General features: G+C 42.1%; 1 pseudogene; it reads right to left on the bottom strand.

Moving 5' to 3' along the window:
• Positions 1-30: 30 nt before the first annotated feature.
• Positions 31-6,180, bottom strand: LOC127770772 (wall-associated receptor kinase 5-like; annotated as a pseudogene).
• Between the last annotated feature and the right edge of the window lie 12,080 nt (positions 6,181-18,260).

Genomic DNA, 18,260 nt, shown 5'->3' with positions numbered 1-18,260 from the left:
CGGGTCAAAATAATATAAAAACACAGGAAGAATTGTGAGAAAACAAGTTGAAATCTAGCAAGCTAGGTCAGTTAGCTGGCCTGGTAGTTGAATACAATTGTAACGAAGCTGGATGGAACACTAGGCTTTGTGGAGTGGTAGAAGGTATGTTAGAATGGTCTTTTCTTCTATTACTACACAAATCATGTTTGCCATCACACATGAGGAAAATATGTTGCAAAGCGAATAACAGTAATAAAAGTACAAGATCTCAATATTGAAATAATGTCACGATCACATGAATCTAAACTTCCAAGAAACGAGTTCGAGATCATTACTACAGACATAACCCAGAAATAATGCATTACTACATACATTGTGAAATGAGAACATTATTGGAAAGTCTAATCAAATCATTTAGCGTGGTAGCTCAGCTGAAGCAATGAACTCATGCTCTAGGCTATAGCATCTTTGGCTCAGCTGATCCGATGCATTAGCACGGTGAACAGCCGTTGTCTGTGTAACATTGCGCAAGGACTGTAATGTCATCTCTACTTGCTTCATGGTAGGTCTTTCTTCGCCTCGGGGACTCAAGCACATCTCCGCAAGCAAGGTAACATTGTTAATCTCTTCCTCTGTTGCTTCTTCGTATATCTTAGTGGTAACAATCTCACTTAATGGCCTTACCTTCACCTCCTCAAGAAAATAACCGGCCAAATTCAACTTTAAGCCATTCTCACTTGTAAAAATCGGCTCTTTCATGAGAAGTAGCTCCAATAGTACCACACCAAAACTATACACATCGCTTTTTTCGTTTAGACACCCAGTTTGACAATACTCTGGATCTAAATAACCAAATGTGCCTTGCACCTTTGTGACAATATGGGTTTGATCGATAGAAACCAATCTTGACGTACCAAAATCTGAAACTTTGGTAGTGTAATTTGCATCTAACAGTATATTAGAGGACTTCACATCACGATGAAAAACTGATACTGAAGCTGCAGAGTGGAGATAATATAGGGCTCCAGCAACTTCTGTAGCAATCCTTAAGGTGTCTTCCCAAGACAGCAAGCTACCATTACTCGAATTGTAACGCAAGAGTTCAAATAATGATCTGTTGGAAATAAAATCATACACCAATAGTGGGACCTCAGACAACACCCAAAAAGTTTAACGATATTCCGATGGTTGATCCGTGAAAGAATAGCGACTTCATTTATGAACTGAGTGATCTCACCTTGTTTGATCGTCATAGACTTTTTAATGGCCACGACACGTTGGTCCGATAAGATGCCTTTGTAAACCGTACCGTGTCCTCCTTGGCCAAGTATTCTTGTGTGATCAAAGTTGTTTGTAGCCTTTTCTAGCTCTTCTAAAGTGAAGATATTCATTCTATCAGTAGTGGTTTCATCACACGATATTAGTTGTTCTAGGAGAAGTCCTTCGTTCTTACGAAAATTCTTCCTACGTAGCCGCTTTTGGATACCTTTATTCCATTTATGGAAGAGCATTTTTGCGCTTAAGCCAGGCAGTAGAATTCCAAAGCCAGCACTAAGTCCGATGACGATACCTAAACAATGAGGCAGCCGATGGTTATGCATGCTTGCTAGTACATTATTTACTTTTTTTTAATTTTCTTTTTCTGCATGGTGAAATTGAATGGAGTACATAACTCACCAAAAAGAAGATTTTTTTGCTTTTTCACTGGAGTGCACCGCTTGGTTTTGTCATTGTACTCTGATTTAGCAGGGCACTTGATGCAAATGTAGTTACCGACAGTATTATTGCATATTTCTGGACAGATGCCTGGTGCAGTGGAGCATTCGTCAACATCTGCAACCATGCACATGTTACAGTAATTAAGACGTGAGGGATTTTAATTAGCAGTCTAAGACAAGAGAGAAAATATATTTGTAATAAGGAGAGTATAACAATATACCAATATATATATGTTGGCTGTGTCCAAGTGCGTTAAATTGTGAAGCAATTCGAACTGTGCTTGTGAAAATGGACAGAGACAAACCTTGGCAACCATCTTTGATATATGGATTCCCTTCAAAGCCATGCTTGCACTTGCACCTATAACCAATATACCCATCACCTGTGTTGACGGCCAAACACGTACTGTTAACGCTGACACATGCATATCCGGTGGTATTCTGCTGCGCCTCTTTGCAGGTTTGGTTTGCGATGGCAAAATGCAGATTCTTAACCACAAAGTCCTTTGCAGAACCATCGGAGACTCTAGTACTAGCCGTACCATCCATGGCAAGGAACTCCTCGTAGTGTTCACCGGTCAAGATAATGAGCCCTTGGCTGATATCTATGCGAACAAGTTTGGTCGGTGTTGACGGCTCGTCGGTGTATCTTGTTGCCCACCACAAGAGGTCAGGGTTTGTACTCTTGTTGTCTTTATAGTAGGTGCATCTAAGCAGGAAATGTTGATTTGCAGAACAGCCTTTTTCTAGGCCAAATGGATATGGAACGCTGATATTTCCACATGACGGGCTACAATTGTTCTTACTCGGAAACCGATCATATCTTGCGTCCGGCAATCCTGCATTGAGAAAACCATGATATGTCAACAGCAATAACTAAAAATTGATGCTAATTACGTACTGTACATACTATATATTGATTCTTTGAACATTAACATATGTTAATTTATCATTCCCACCGTATATTTTCATAAGACCTACTTTGATTTCGAAAGGTCAGATTTTATAAATCTTGACCAACAGGCAGTCAAATTACAAAAACATTTAGTGTATAAATTCATGTTTACACCAACATATTTCAATTTCAAAATACTTATATAAAATGTTGGTATTATAGATATGAGTGATTTTACTGTTCTCGAAAAGTTACCGCGAGAGTTACCATATTTTCCAACGTAAAATTTAATAACTCTCGATACCTTTTGTACTAGAAGACAACAAATTTATACTAAAAAATTAGTACTTTTTGGTATCTCTCAAGGGCTATAAAATTACTCTACAGATATATAAAGAATATATATATTTTTCATAAATCAATGGAATAGAAGATTTTTGAGAGACATAGATATAGATAGAGGTATAAAAAATTATAAGCACATACCTACATCACGCCGGCAGCCATTGGGTGCATACGGGTTCCCTTGATACCCATCGGTGCACTTGCATAAGTAACCAGCACGGGAAGCTGTAAAGCTCAAGTTATCATCGCACTGGCTGTGCTTGCTGGCACAGGCATAGCTGCTCTTGTCACGCTTGGCTTCAGCGCACGTCGAATGATCCACAATGGCCCACCCAAGCCGCACGCCGTCGTTCTCGATTCTGACGCTGTCACACTGGCTCGCTGGCCTTCGCCGTGTTCATGCCGATGGACAAACTGGAGTTGAAAACCACGGACGATGGGAATATTCCGTTGGCACTCACCCTCGTCACTGGTGTCATCAATATTGGTAGGCTGGGTAAGCGAACACAAGATTATCCTCTTCGAACTGTAGGCATCGAGCAAGTATACATCAAAGTTGCCATGTCCGATGGTTACCCTTGCACTGTCACGTACGGAGAAAGAATCGCCAGGTACTGTCCATGACACGTTGTACAGATCGACACCGGATCTCATAGGGATGTCAAGTGAAAAGTTCACATAGACTGCTTCTTATAAAAAAAAAGTTAGATGATTAAGACATAATGATGATAAGAATGTTGAATAGTCCCACATTGGTTGTGGAATGGCAAATGACCTAAGATATAAGTGGAGGAGCCCCTCACCTCAATGGCTAGCTTTTGGGGTGGGAAAGGCCCTTTATGATCCTACAATTGGTATCAGAGCCAGGCTAGGTTAACATCTCTGGCCCGATGGACACGTGCGAAGGCCTGATGGACCGTGGGTGCCTACGGGCCCGTATACCTGATGGACCCAGTGGCGAAGCTAGAGTAAAACAAAGGGTGGTGCACCACTATAGTAGCGATATACTACCATGTTCGAAAATGATATACGTACGACCTACCATGTTTTATCAAAGAACATTATGGTAAACAATACTAAAATCATTGATTTCAGTATCTACATTAACATGAACGAGTGATATAAGAACGAAAACTTAGCGGTAAATTATAAAACTACTTGCCAAAATGGGAATTCCCAATGACGATAGTTATCAGCGCAGTGTACTGAAGAAGTTAAGATTAAAATCACAACCAATACGTTGCCAAAACTGGAGAACTACTCGTCCAACATCAAGCATCTCAAGAAAAAAAAAAGACAAAACAACTTAATTTTTCGTTTGAAATTATCGAAAAAATGGAATGAAACTATGAAAGCAAATTGCAAAACTTTCTTTTGACGTCACCCCTTGCCTGCTACGATTAATAGGTGATAAGACCATAGGCTGCGGCTGGCCACCGAGTGCATTCTGTTTCACCATGAAGTAGTTAACAGCGCTGTTATGCAGGGCAAATTTGTCAACTAAACATGCTGCACCACAAGAAAATCCTCATGGCTGTGCGCTTCTCTGTTGGCCTTGTTACCTTTGCTCGGCCTGATGGTCTACTTGGGGGTACACATTGTTGGGATGAGGGGGGTGCATATATGGTGGAGATGGGGTAACCATAGCTAAAACTTTTCTCTTACCCGAGTGCCTAGGAACCCCCATAGCTGTATGTAGCTTCGCCCCTGGATGGACCGTGGGCCGGTGGGGCCCGGATACGGTGAAGGGGCGGTGAAGGGCTGAGGGACACCAATGTATGAAGGGGGAGATTGTTGAATAGTCCCACATTGGTTGTGGAAGGGTAAAGGACCTAAGATATAAGTGGGGGAGCTCCTCACCTAAATGGCTAGCTTTTGGGGTGGGAAAGACCCTTTACGATTCTACAAAGAAAATTAATTTAGTTCTGATTGAAAGTTATATTATGGCTGTGGCTTACATGCGCCAAAGGCATATTGGGATGGATAACAAGCCATCTCGGCTTGTTTAAGGTGACCAGCTTGTTGCTCTTAGCGGTTGCCACCAAGCTTATAGAAGAGCTCTATGCCAGTGGTCTCTTGGAGACGGGCTTACATACGCCAAAGGCATATTGGGATGGATAACGAGCCATCTCGGCTTGTTTAAGCTGATTATCTTAACGAGCCAGCTACTGTGTCACTTGAACATTCTCAAGCAAGTGTGACCAGCTTGTTGCTCTTAGCGGTTGCCACCAAGTTTATAGAAGAGCTCTATGCCACTGGTCTTTTGGAGACGGTTGTAGGGATTAAGATAAGACAACCCCAGGAGGGGATTGTGAAGGGGTTTGGAGATAGCCTACACGAAATTTAGTTAGGGAAGAATTATCTCTAGTGACTAAGGTAAAAAAAAAGCTTGTGTAAAATATTGCCTGTATGTGTCACACATCTATCTACATGAAACCCTTACCACATGATTAATTGAGTACTTGCTATTTCAAATTTCAAAAATGGATTAATAGTGTTTGAGAGGAGAAGAGAAGAGAAGATGACAAGATACGTAAAACGAGGTGAGCCATTACCACATAATTAATTGAGTACTAACTATTTTAAATTTCAAAAATGGATTAACATAATTTTTTAGTAACTTTCCTATAGAATTTTTTTTTTTGCAAAAACACACTGTTTATTAGTTTGGGAAGCATACGCGCGAAAAACAATGTGCTTTCTCTTTAATCATCCCACGAACGAACGCAGAGTGGATAATTTCTCCCACCACTCTAATTGATTATCATAAACTTCGTCTTTTGACACACATAGACGACCACTCTTACCTCCCAATCCCCCCCCCCCCCCCCCCCCCCAAAAAAAACCGTGTTGATCGACCGTTCTGTTCACTAGAGCTACGCACAGTCGCACACAAATAGAAACATAGTACGTTACATACGTACCATAGCCGGCGGCCCCATATGGTTTGATGCTGTTGATGACTTGGGTAAAGCCATCGCTGAGGAAGAGCGTTGGGGGCTGCGTGGTGGTGTTGCAAATGAGCTGGAAGTCATGGCCCCGGGCGCAGCCGGCGCCGATGCCGAAGGGGTAATCGAAGGTCGTCAGGTCGCCGCAGCTCTTGGCACAGCCAGCACCATAGCCACCTCCGGCAGCGCTGGTCTGTGCAGCTGCCACCGTTGGTGCCCCAGCTGCACATGACGAAGCTAGTAGGAGCAGTGCTAGACATGCCAGTAGCACATCAACGACGACGGCAGCCATCGTCGTCCAGCCTATAACGCACCAGCTAGCTAGCACGGATATATGAGTGCGATTACGCCTGCGGCCTTCAAATTAACTCCGAAGCTCTACCTCGTCAGAGAGAGAGAGAGAGAGAGTGTATATATATATATATATATCTTCTGCATATAATAGGAACTTTTTCCTTGAAGATTGAGGTATAATCCTGGATCTTCCTAATATGTTGGATGTTTTCCCTCTTTATGGGAGGAAAATATTTACTACAAATAAAATATATAGTGAAAACCTGAAAATAATCGTTGAATTTAGAAATAGTAAAAGTTTTTACTCTTGATTACGTGGATAAATTTCAAACATCCATTTTTATATTTAATGGTTGTTTTTAGGATTTCACCATATACGTGATTTGAACAATTTTCCTGCTTTGTGGTCGCGTGAACCTGTAGTTGTTGGTACAGCAGCTTTGTGGTAATATAAAGTATTGGCTGGTTAAATGGTGTGAACATTCTCGCATCGTCTATCTAACTCTATCGGTTATAAATGCGTATTAGGTTTTTCATGGTTTCAGACCAACATTATCATTTGCCTAGCTAGTGATTTCTTTCACAAAATATTATATCCAAGGACAAGATTAATATCATATAAAAATATACAATATTATTGTAAGACATCCTGATTTTATGGTTTTAATTTTAGGATATAATAGAAGTGAAATTTCAGGGACACACCTCCAAAATGTGACTCTTTACTGGTTGGTCCCACACCTATTTTTTTATTATATTCTCTCTGTTGAGGAGACAGAGGAGGCTTAAATTTTTGCGCTGCTCGGTCCATGTTTCTCTAGTTCACTAGGAGGGCGATCCTCGCTTCCTCTCTTCTACGTTGCTAATGATATTATAGGTCTGTTTTGGGTAGCTTTTATCTGCCGCAGCTTTTTCTAGCTAGAATTAGAAGCTCTCTTAAGTAGTTCAGCTTCTGGTCTAGATTCTGATAAGCTGTAATTGTAAAATCTAGAAAATAAACTTTTTTTTTAGATTCTCAAAAACTGGCTACCGTAACCAACTGCTTCTCGAAATTTTAAGCTCCCCAAACAGACCCTATATATTAGTCCACGTCAACAAAGTTACTACTACTTCACATTGCTCCAACAAAAGATAAAAATCGATAATTTATCTCGAAATTACTGGCTCAGAAAATTGCAATTTTTTACTGTTTTCATGTAGACGATGGTAGTACGGTACTATTGTCGGCACAGCTCATACATGCTAGACGCGTGGATACTGGATAACGCCATGCATGTGTGAGCGGCAATTATCTTTTTTTTTTTTTTGGCCCGTATCGTATGTACATGTCGTACGTGAAATTTGAGGGGTCGTGAGCGTCCCTGTGGACATCGGGTGATATGTACTTATCTAGAAGCAAAATAAGTACTTCCTCTATCTTATAATATAAGAGATTTTGACCACTCATCTTATTAAAAAAATTTGTGCAAATATAAAAACAAAAGTTATGCTTAAAGTACTTTAGATAATAAAGTAAGTCAAAAAAAAGTAAATAATAATTCTAAAAACTTTTGAATAAGGCGAGTGGTCAAACAGTGTAAGCAAAAACTCAAAATCCCTTATATTATAGGACGGAGGGAGCACTTTGTAACGCGCAGAGGCAAAACAATCATTTCAGACATATTCTCTCTTTCCTCAGTAGACGAAATATAATAAAAGATGGATACAATGTCTATCAATAAAGAGAGTCACACTTTGAAACTGTGTTTTTCCTAAATATTCATTTCTATAATATTTTAGAGCTAAAACCGTAAAGTCAGCATGTCCTACAACAAATAACAAATTTTGTTATGAAAATATTGCTTATATGATATAAAAAATATGTTGTTAGCTTAATATTTAGTCAAAATTTCAAGTGTCGTTGATTCTTCTTAAAACAAGGTCGCCTTATATTTTACGATGCAGGGAGCAGTGTGTAGGTCGCAATTGGCCTGTTGTCTTGCATTTTGCGCGATACCAGTGACTACTAAATATTGAAACATGTGCTAGTGTAATTTGAAGGTGTTGTGTACATACGAGTATGTGCATACAGATGCATGAATAGATTATAAAAGTATAAGCAAAATGAGAATAAGCTTGCCGGTGAATGAACGTATAAAGTAGGTCTCTTCTGATATTTTTTTTTTCCCAGAACACATATGCAGCTTTAGCACTTTAATTCATACAGTGTCACTCAAACTTCAGCTAGATGTCATCCGTGTGGCTAAAAGTGAAACCAAGCTACTTCGGTTGATAATAATAAGGATACAGTCTTAAACACATGTTTCAATCACTATTTTCTATTATAATATATATAAAAATATCAACAAATATATAATTTTATTGACATACTTTTTAGACTAATCTATACCTATGTTTTCCGTATTTCTAACATTAACATTTTGAAAATTATTTATAGTAAAATATTATAAAGTTTGACATCAGACTTGTCCAAAACGATAAGTATTATCAACGTGGAGAAATTAAATAATTAATTGTGCTCAGATTGACGAGGATTGAATTACGAACGTCAAATTACATGATGAGAGGGCTACTTTACGATGCAGGGAAAATATGCAGTGCAAAACTCTACGTAATGCAAACCTGGATTGGGAGTATAAGTTTTACTCATGGTGATGTCTACAAATCTTGTACGCTTATTTTTATATCATACGGAAGTTTCTCAGTTTACATTGTATATGGAGTTTGAACTACATATATTTTCCCTGATGCAAAGGAGAGCCTGTACGCTTAACGGTAATAAAAAAACCATACCGAGTTACTTTTTTTCAATAAGAAACCTGCAAATCCTCTCTAAAATAGGGAGGGACAATTAACATGTACAAGCATTTTCAAGACATTTAAAAAAATGGCTAGATCACTTTTATATTAGAAACATTTTTAATATATTTTAGATATATTGATATTATGTTGTAAATACATCTTATATGTACTTTACCATTAACTGAAAGCATTTGTTTAATATCCATAAAATCCCTAGGCGGCCGTTTTAATTATCATAATCGTTTTTAGTATTTGTTTCCATAATGCAAGGTATGCTGTCACCTATAAATATTTGTGTTCTGTCTGTCATATGCTGATTGAATTTTGAGTTACTGAATTTTTGCAAGAGGTATATTGTCACCTTTAAAGAAAGGAATTTATTTTAACTTTTTCTTATAACATTTGCATACCTCTAAATAGCGGTGCATGGTAAAGCGCAACCTTCACCGCTTTTGTTTTATGTTGAATGACAAAATAGATTTGTGATAAATATTCCGAATACAAATGAATGAATTAACTAACATAAAGTTGAAGAATTGATTTATAATAATATTTTAAAAGAAGTTATGTAATTTGTTTTTTAGGAAAACACACTGTTAGAAAGCATATACCCATTAATCTATTCATACATATGTACTACTTTAAATAAATGAGTGATAAATCTACCACCACTTCTTTGTAAAGAATAAACAGGGAGTGCTAAGCCACATATATATTAGCTAATATCTCCATCTCAAAATGTAGTTGTTTCTAGGACAGTACATTGTCTCAGAATAAAGCCATTTCTCCACCAATCTCCTTTTCTCACCGATCACAACCATTTTCTTTCATCAACTTTCACTTCTAAATCAATCGCACAATTCCTCCAAATTGCTATACCTTTTTTCTTAATATCTATGCCAATCTGAAAAAAACTTACATTTCAGCACGAAGGAACTAAAATGTATACAACATTACCATAGTAAATCTGTTTAGACAATACAATACATTCTCATCCCTCCGTTGTAGGCTATAAAAGGCATACCGACGGCTGGACAATTATTTCAATCCCCATAATGTTATACTACGTTTCACAAGCATACTTCCCAAGCTTTCGTCTTTACAAATCACGCATATATACTTTCCAAGCGTTTTTTTTCCCTAACGTCACTGTCAGATGAGACTCGAAGTCAGTCAATGCCATAGCATTAGTTCACGCCAAAATTAAAGTTTGGTTGAAATTGGAACGATATAACGGAAAAGTTAAAAATTGTGTGTGTAGGAAAGTTTTGATGTGATGGAAAAGTTAGAAGTTTGAAGAAAAAGTTTGGAACTAATCAAGGGCCTAATGTCACTGTCAGATGAGACTCGAAGTCAGTTAATGCCATAGCGCGTTTTTCTCCTAATGTCACTCTCAGATGAGACTCGAGGTCAGTCAACACCATAGCGTTTTTCTCCTAACATCATGGTCAGGTGAGACTCGAGTCAGTCAATGCCATACTGAGGGAGGTCAGTCAACGCCATAGCGTTTTTCTCCTGACGTCATGGTCAGGTGAGACTCGAGTCAGTCAATGCCATACTGAGGGCTTGTTAAGGTCTGTTTAGATCCCACCCCAAAATTTTACACCCTGTCACATCGAACGTTTGAACACCTGCATGAAGTATTAAATATAGGCTTAAAAAATAACTAATTGCACATATGTGACTAATTTGCGAGATGAATCTTTTAAGCCTAATTGCTCCATGATTTGATAATGTGGTGCTATAGTAAACATTTGCTAATAACGGATTAATTAGGCTTAGTAAATTCGTCTCTCTGTAATTAGTTTTTTATTAGTGCCTGAACACCCCATGCGACACTGTCACGGCCGGGCAATGGCCAAAGATTATACGGATGGAACGAAGGAGGCCGCGGCCTCCGTTGACGTAGTTGGCGAGGTATGGTGATGAACTGGTATAGAAGAAAGAAAGAAACGTGCAGTAGAGAAAGAGGGCACGCAAGGAGGAAGAAGAGAATTGAGGGAGAAAACAGATATATGAGATTAGAGATTGATTTAACTCTTCCTTAATTCCTCCTTAACGATTTCATCTCTTTAAATAACTCTAACTCTTATCCAAACAAACTGCTAACAAAGTAAAAGGCTTATCTCTAACAAACCAAAACTGAAAAGATTCAAGAAGTCTCTCCTTCGACAATGTGCGCCTGCTGCCGAGATCGTCAGTGATACGGAATGTCCCCCCACATGACATCTCTCCCCTCCTTGTGAAGCAGCTTGTCCTCGAGCTGAAATGATGGATACACTCGGCGAAATTCAACCCATTGTATTGACAAACCCAAGACGCCTCTTCTGCTGACAAATCAACCCATTGTACCAAAATTTCACGAATGCCACGACACACTTGAGCTCGCACAATCGCAGCCGGCTGAGGCACCACACGCCCATGATCTAAGAGTGGCAGTGGGGGTGTCGAATAGGGCAGATCACCATGAAATGGTTTCATCAGACTGACGTGAAAAACATTATTCAATCGAGCACCAGCAGGCAGCCGCAGCTTGTAAGCAACATCGCCGATCCGCTCAAGCACTTGATAAGGCCCATAAAACTTAGGATTAAGCTTAGAACGGGAAGGCACTCCCAAAGAGACTGCAGAACGCCGAAGCAATCGCAGCCACACCCAATCTCCAGTATGGAAGACCAAGTCACGGTGCTTGGCGTCATAGTATTTCTTATAAACCTGTTGAGCCTATACCAATCGATCACGAATATCAGCCAAAAAATCGTCCCGATTACGCATAAGCTGATCTACGGCCGCCACCTTGGGCGTACCTGGCTTATATGATTGAATTGTTGGGGGATTCCTGCCATAGACTACTTTGAAAGATGTCTCCTTCAGCGACGACTGAAAAGAAGTATTGTGACAAAATTCTGCCCAAGGAAGCCACGCAAGCCATTTGCGAGGACGATCACCAACTAGACAACGGAGATACATAGCAATTCTCTTGTTTATTGCCTCTGTTTGCCCGTCCGACTGTGGATGAAAAGCTGAACTCATGTGCAGCTGCACATTTGCTAGACAAAAAAGTTCTTGCCAAAAGTGGCCTGTAGAAACCGGATCTCGGTTACTGACAATGGATACCGGAATGCCATGCAGACGGACGATATCATCAAAGAAAGCGGCAGCTACTGAAAAAGCAGAATAAGGGTGCCCAAGCGCGATGAAATGCACGTACTTAGAAAAACGATCATTCACCGACAAAATCACTGACTTGCCATGAACCTTGGGAAATCCTTCCATGAAATCCATGGAGATGTCTGTCCAGACTTTGCACGGAATCGGCAAAGGTTGTAACAAACCAGCGGTGCGCATATGTTCCACTTTGTTCTTCTAGCAAACCGTGCAGGTTTGCACAAACTCCTGGACCACCGCGCGCAAGTGAGGTGTATGAAAATATGCGCCTTCACCCGATGCAGTGTCTTTTGTATCCCTTGATGGCCAGCATTGTGGGCTGCTGCAACGACAGTGTGGAGGTGCGCCAAATCTGGCAGCAAGTATATCTTCCCACCGAATGTCAGGAGACCATCAATCTCCCCCTAAGGCCCCTCCACTGTACAAGCATGTAGTTGCTCCCGGAGCGCCTGGAGTGCTGGATGTGCTGCATTCTCCGCTCGGAGCAGGTCAAACAACTCAAATGAGGGGTGTGGAAAGCGCCATAGCCTGCAGCACAATACCGGCATCACGGCGGGACAGGGCATCAGTGACAGTGTTTTAACAGCCTAGCCTGTACTCCACCCGGAAATCAAATCCCAGAAGCTTGCTCACCCATGCGTGTTGTGGAATTGTTGGCAAGCGCTGGTCCAGCAAAAATTTTAGGCTATAATGGTCAGTACGTACCACAAATGAGCGAGCCTAGACGTATGGCCTCCAATGCCAGACTGCTTGAACCAACCCGATGAGTTCCCTTTCGTAAGCAGCGAGGCGAGCATGGCGTGGCACTATCGGCCGATTGAAAAACCTTGGTCGAGCACCTTGATGCGGGACGGCACCAAACCCTGCACCCGACGCGTCACACTCGATGATGAAGGGCTGCGCGAAATCTGGAAGTTGCAGTGTTGGGGCAGACGTGAGAGCGTGTTGGAGCGCCCGAAACGCGCGCTCCGCATCATCGGACCAAGCGAACGTTGCCTTCTTGAGGAGGCGTGTGAGGGGCGCCGCGATGACGCCAAACCCTTGGATGAAACGCCGATAGTATCCGGCGAGGCTGAGGAAACCGCGCAACGCCCGCACCGAACGGGGGGTCGGCCAATCCAATACCGCCTAGAGTTTCTGTTTGTCCACAGACAAGCCTTCGCCGGAGATGGTGTGGCCCAAGTAGGCCACCGACGTGATGCCGAAAAAACACTTGGAGCGCTTGAGGAAGAGGCGGTGCTGCTGCAACAAGGAGAACACAACCCGGACGTGCGAAGGTGCTCCGCCCAAGAAGGACTATAGATGAGGATATTAAAAGGAGTAAATTGTATTGGTAGTACGCAAACTTGTTAGGTGGGTGCAATTTAGTACATAAACTTGTAAAATGCTCGTTTAGGTACACGAACTTGTCTAGTTCGTGCGAACGAGGACCAAAATAGCTTCGCAATGTTAATTTTACAAAGCTGATGTTGATTAGGATGTGATGTGCATACGTGTAGTGAGTATGCATAAGACATATAATATTTATAAATTTGATCTGTACTTTATCCTTCATCATGGAAGTGATGAATTTCATATATTTCTAACCCTTATATCATTGCTCCTTTTTTTTTATCATTTTCTACGATCACTATATCCCATTCTATTTTTATTGAAGAGGTGTTTATCTAATAGCAACCTTCTCAGATATATGTTTACATAGTATTCTGATGAGCCCCTAAATCAGTAAGATTAGCCACGTTGTTTCCTTTTCTCCTTCCTCCGCACACACCGGACAAGTTCATGTGCCAAAATGAGCATTTTACAAGTTCGTGCACTAGATTGCACCCACCTAACAAGTTCGTGTATCGGACGCAATTTACTCTTATCAAAAAATACAGATATGAACCAGCGGAGGAACGGGTGCAGGACTTCGTTCATAAATGCTTGGAACGTGGCCGGTGCATTGGTTAGGCTGAATGGCATGACGAGGAACACGAACAGGCCTTGATGCGTGCAAAATGTTGTCTTCTCAATGTCTGCCGGCCACATGCGGTGTGATAGCCAGAACGCAAATCCAGCTTAGTGAAGTAGGAGGCGCCTTGCAGCTCATTGAGGAGCTCCTCCACCACTGAGATCAGGAATTTGTCCATGACGGTCCAATCGTTGAGAGCACGATAGTCGACGCAGAAGCGCCAGCTACAATCCTGCTTCTTGACGAGGAGCACATGCACGGAGATTGCCGAGGAGCTGGGTCGAATGATGCCTTGGGAGAGCATGTCGGTGCACTGGCGTTCCAACTCGTCCTTCTGATGCTGCGTGTATCGATACGGCCGGACTGCCACTGGCCTAGAATCTGGGAGGAGATGGATGTGATGGTCGTGATTGCATTGCGACGGCAGTCCCCGAGGCTCGACGAAGATGGTGGCGAACTCCTCCAATAGACCAGCTAGCACGTCGGGGGCAGAGCACGCGAACGCGTGTTCACGCGGCTTGTCGATGGGGGCGCCGATGCCAAGCCAAGTGATCTGGCAGCCAGCGCGCGTGAGAGTCAGTTGCAACTTGGTGAAGTCCCATATAATCTGACCCAAGAGATTGCAGCCACTGAATCCTGAGGACTGAATCAAATGTGTCTAGTGGAATCACGAAGAAATCAGAGGAGAATGCTTCATTGCCAACGAGGAACATGACATTGCGTGTGACGCCAGAACACTCGAGGTGATCGCCGTTGGCGACGCATACCCAAAGACCATGGCATGGATTGAGGAGCATGTTGGGGTCGGTAGCGACATCGGCGTTGATGAAGTTGTGCGTGGACCCAGAGTCTAGGAGCGCCACCAGTCGCTTTCCGTTGATGGTGATGTGGAGCTGCATTGTCTCGCTCCCAGGAAGACGGACGCCTGCCATGGCATACAGGGAGATTCCAGAGTCCCCATCCTCAGCATTCGGCGGGTCGGTTTCATCGTCGTCCGCCGAAGGAGCGCAGAGTCAGAACAAGCGCTTGCAACGATGCCCCGGCGTGAATTTTTCGTCGCAGTTGAAACAAAGGCCCGCCTCACGCCGGGATTGCATCTCTTTTGGCATCAAAGTGCACCGAGCTACGCGTGCAGCCCGGACAGGCGCAGCGGCACGCGCAGCTGCTGCTGGAGCAGCTGGAGCAGATGCTACTGCTGCTATTGGGGCAACGTGTGGCGCTGCTGGTGGCGCGGCTGGGCGAGTTGCTGGTGCGCGTGCGGGTGGCTTGGCCGGTTCGATTGGGACCGGGTCTTCTATCTGCACCCTCAACTCGTATGCGCGTGCCAAACTCATTGCTGTGTCCAGCGATGCGGGTGCCTCCAGCTCAACATCGATGCGAAGCTTGCCCTGCAGCCCTGCGGTGAATAACTCTATTTTTTGTACCTCCATAAGTGGACCAGACGGCTGAGAAGCGACATGAATTTCTCCTGGTAGTCAGCAACGGAACCAATGCGGCGGAGTTCAGCGAGGGTCCCCAACTTGTTGTGGCGAAGAGGGGGACTGAAGCGCAGTTCCACCATCTCCTTGACGCGTCTCCACAGCGGCGTGCCGTAGGCTTCTTCAGCATGCGTGTAACACTCCTGTGCCTCGTCCGTGAGATGGAACGCTGCAATCCAAATCTTCTCCTCAACGGTGTGCTGTCCACGGAAAAATTGCTCACAACGACTTAGCCAAGTCATTGGGTCCCCTTTACCATTGAAGATTGAGAAATCACACTTGTGGTAGCATGGAAGCCGACTGTCTGTTGTGTCGTCATGCTGATGCTGGTTTCAGGCCGAGGGTTTGGTGCCCACGATCCCCTTCGTGTCGACTTCAGCGATCTTGTTGTCTAGGCGGCTGATGGCGATTGGTGTTATCAGCCATCGTTGCCTCCATCCGCTTAAGTTGGTCCATAATGGCGGTCAGCTGCGACGCTGTCACCTCTGTGTTTGACGGTAGTCCAGACATGGCCACAGGCGGTCGAACGTGCTCTGGTACCAAGTTATCACGCCCGGGCAACGGTCGAAGATTATACGGATGGAACGAAGGAGGCCGCGGTCTCCACGGACGTAGTTGGCGAGGTATGGTGATGAACTAGTATAGAAGAAAGAAAGAAACTGGCAAGGAGGAAGAAGAGAATTGAGGGAGAAAACAGATATAGGAGATTAGAGATTGATTTAACTCTTCCTTAATTCCTCCTTAACGATTACATCTCTTTAAATAAACTCTAACTCTAACTCTTATCCAAACAAACCAAAACCGAAAAGATTCAGGAAGTCTCTCCCTCGACACCGTGCGCCTGCTGCCGAGATCGTCGATGATATGGAATATACCCCCACATGACAGACACCCTATATAATATCCGATGTGACACATCAAAACTTTACACCCCTGAATCTAAACACCCCTTAGGCCTCGTTCGGTAACAAGGGGGGAATTTCCCTAGGGAGATTCACCCAAGGGGGGGATTTGGTGAATACCCTCCCGCCACCCAATCCCCTCATCAATCCCTATCACCATGGGATTAGCATTAGATTTGTTTGGACAGGTAGGGGTTGGTGGGATTGGTTTGTTTGGACTAGGGACGAAGGTTTCACCATTACAAAAGATTTTAATATGCGGCGCATAAAGTTGCAGAAATTCAAAACACCACCCAGAAAAATCTAAAAATTCTGGGAAGGAAAGAAAAAATTACGAAAATGGTAAACTAACTAAGATTGGTTGCACAATAGTCTAGAAAGCATGTCAATTCAGACTTAAGATTAGTGCACATTGAGATTATAGACACACACGTAGATAGCTATTACAGTAACAAGTAGCAGGGATTAAATTGTACAAAACAAAACGACGTAAACTGAAGCTAAATCATTAATATCTAAAAGCTAATCTTGGTTGCTAGAAATTCCCCAAATTAATTGCACATTTCTCAGGTACATCACAATAGTAGAAGCGCGTTATTGCAAGGGTATTAGTACCTCCTCCGTTACCTGCAAAAGGAAAATAATGCATTATCTTCATATGATAATCAGGTTACATCATTCTCACTATACAGGTCAGTCTATGCCATACACAGTTGATGTATTATCTACACAATGAGAATATTGTGTCACTGACAGCAGAACAACAACATATAATAGCTACTTCTATAACCAATAGTTTGTAAACCACATGTTTAACCCCTACTGAAATAGCTTAACTAGCAGCAGTCAACAGAAACTATACAGGTTAATAGAAACTACAGGCCAATAGACAATTCATATATCCAAAATATCAATCTCCAGAAGAGATCCTACAATTTTCAAAGTTCACAAGAACTAAACACTACAGTATCAATCTCACATTATCCTAAATCAAGAATTTTTTTCTTCGACACAGTACACTCTTGATTAATAGAAGTAGAAAATTTCAGTTCCAAGACTGAAACTCTGAAGCATGACAAGCACCTAAAAAGTGTCTAATTGCGGGAATAACATCAACTGCATGATTTCTCTATTTATACACTTCTAAAGATCTGGTGTTGGTCTACGAATTAATCAAAAAATGCACATTGAAAGGAAAAATGGCACAATCTACAGTTGTACTCTTCATCAAAGTAAAAAATTTCAGTTTTAGAGAACTGATACTCCCAAACATGCACATGATCTGAGACTGAATTTTCTAGCTAAATTTCAGCAACCTGAACCATAATTTCAGAATTTCACAATTCAGAATTGAGCTCAATTTCAGCAGGTCCCCAACATATACACTGCAGTAATGCAGTCAGTGGGCAAGAAACACAAGCACATTTAGAGTGTATAGATGGAATTGATGTTCCTACTCTTGTTGTTTTTAAAACCAAAAGAATTGCATATTTCTGGGAAGCTGTTAAGAGGAAGATGTGATATTTCTCTGATCCATTTCCACAGTGAAGGACGCATTTCACAAGGGGCATCCTAAATTCCTAAAAATGATGGCATCCTTTACAGAATTACAGGGTCATGGGAATCAACAATCATCTTCAGATTTCGTGGAACACGTGTTGTATTAACAGATCCAATGGCCAAAGCAGTTGATAGACACTCAAACTACCAGAATTAAAGGAAAAAAAACAAAACAGAAACAAAATCAGAACAATATCAGATTCTATGCTAACTG

Source organism: Oryza glaberrima, chromosome 4 (assembly GCF_000147395.1).
Source record: "Oryza glaberrima chromosome 4, OglaRS2, whole genome shotgun sequence".
NCBI classification, from domain to species: domain Eukaryota; kingdom Viridiplantae; phylum Streptophyta; class Magnoliopsida; order Poales; family Poaceae; genus Oryza; species Oryza glaberrima.
This window is presented reverse-complemented; position numbering and strand designations above follow the sequence as displayed.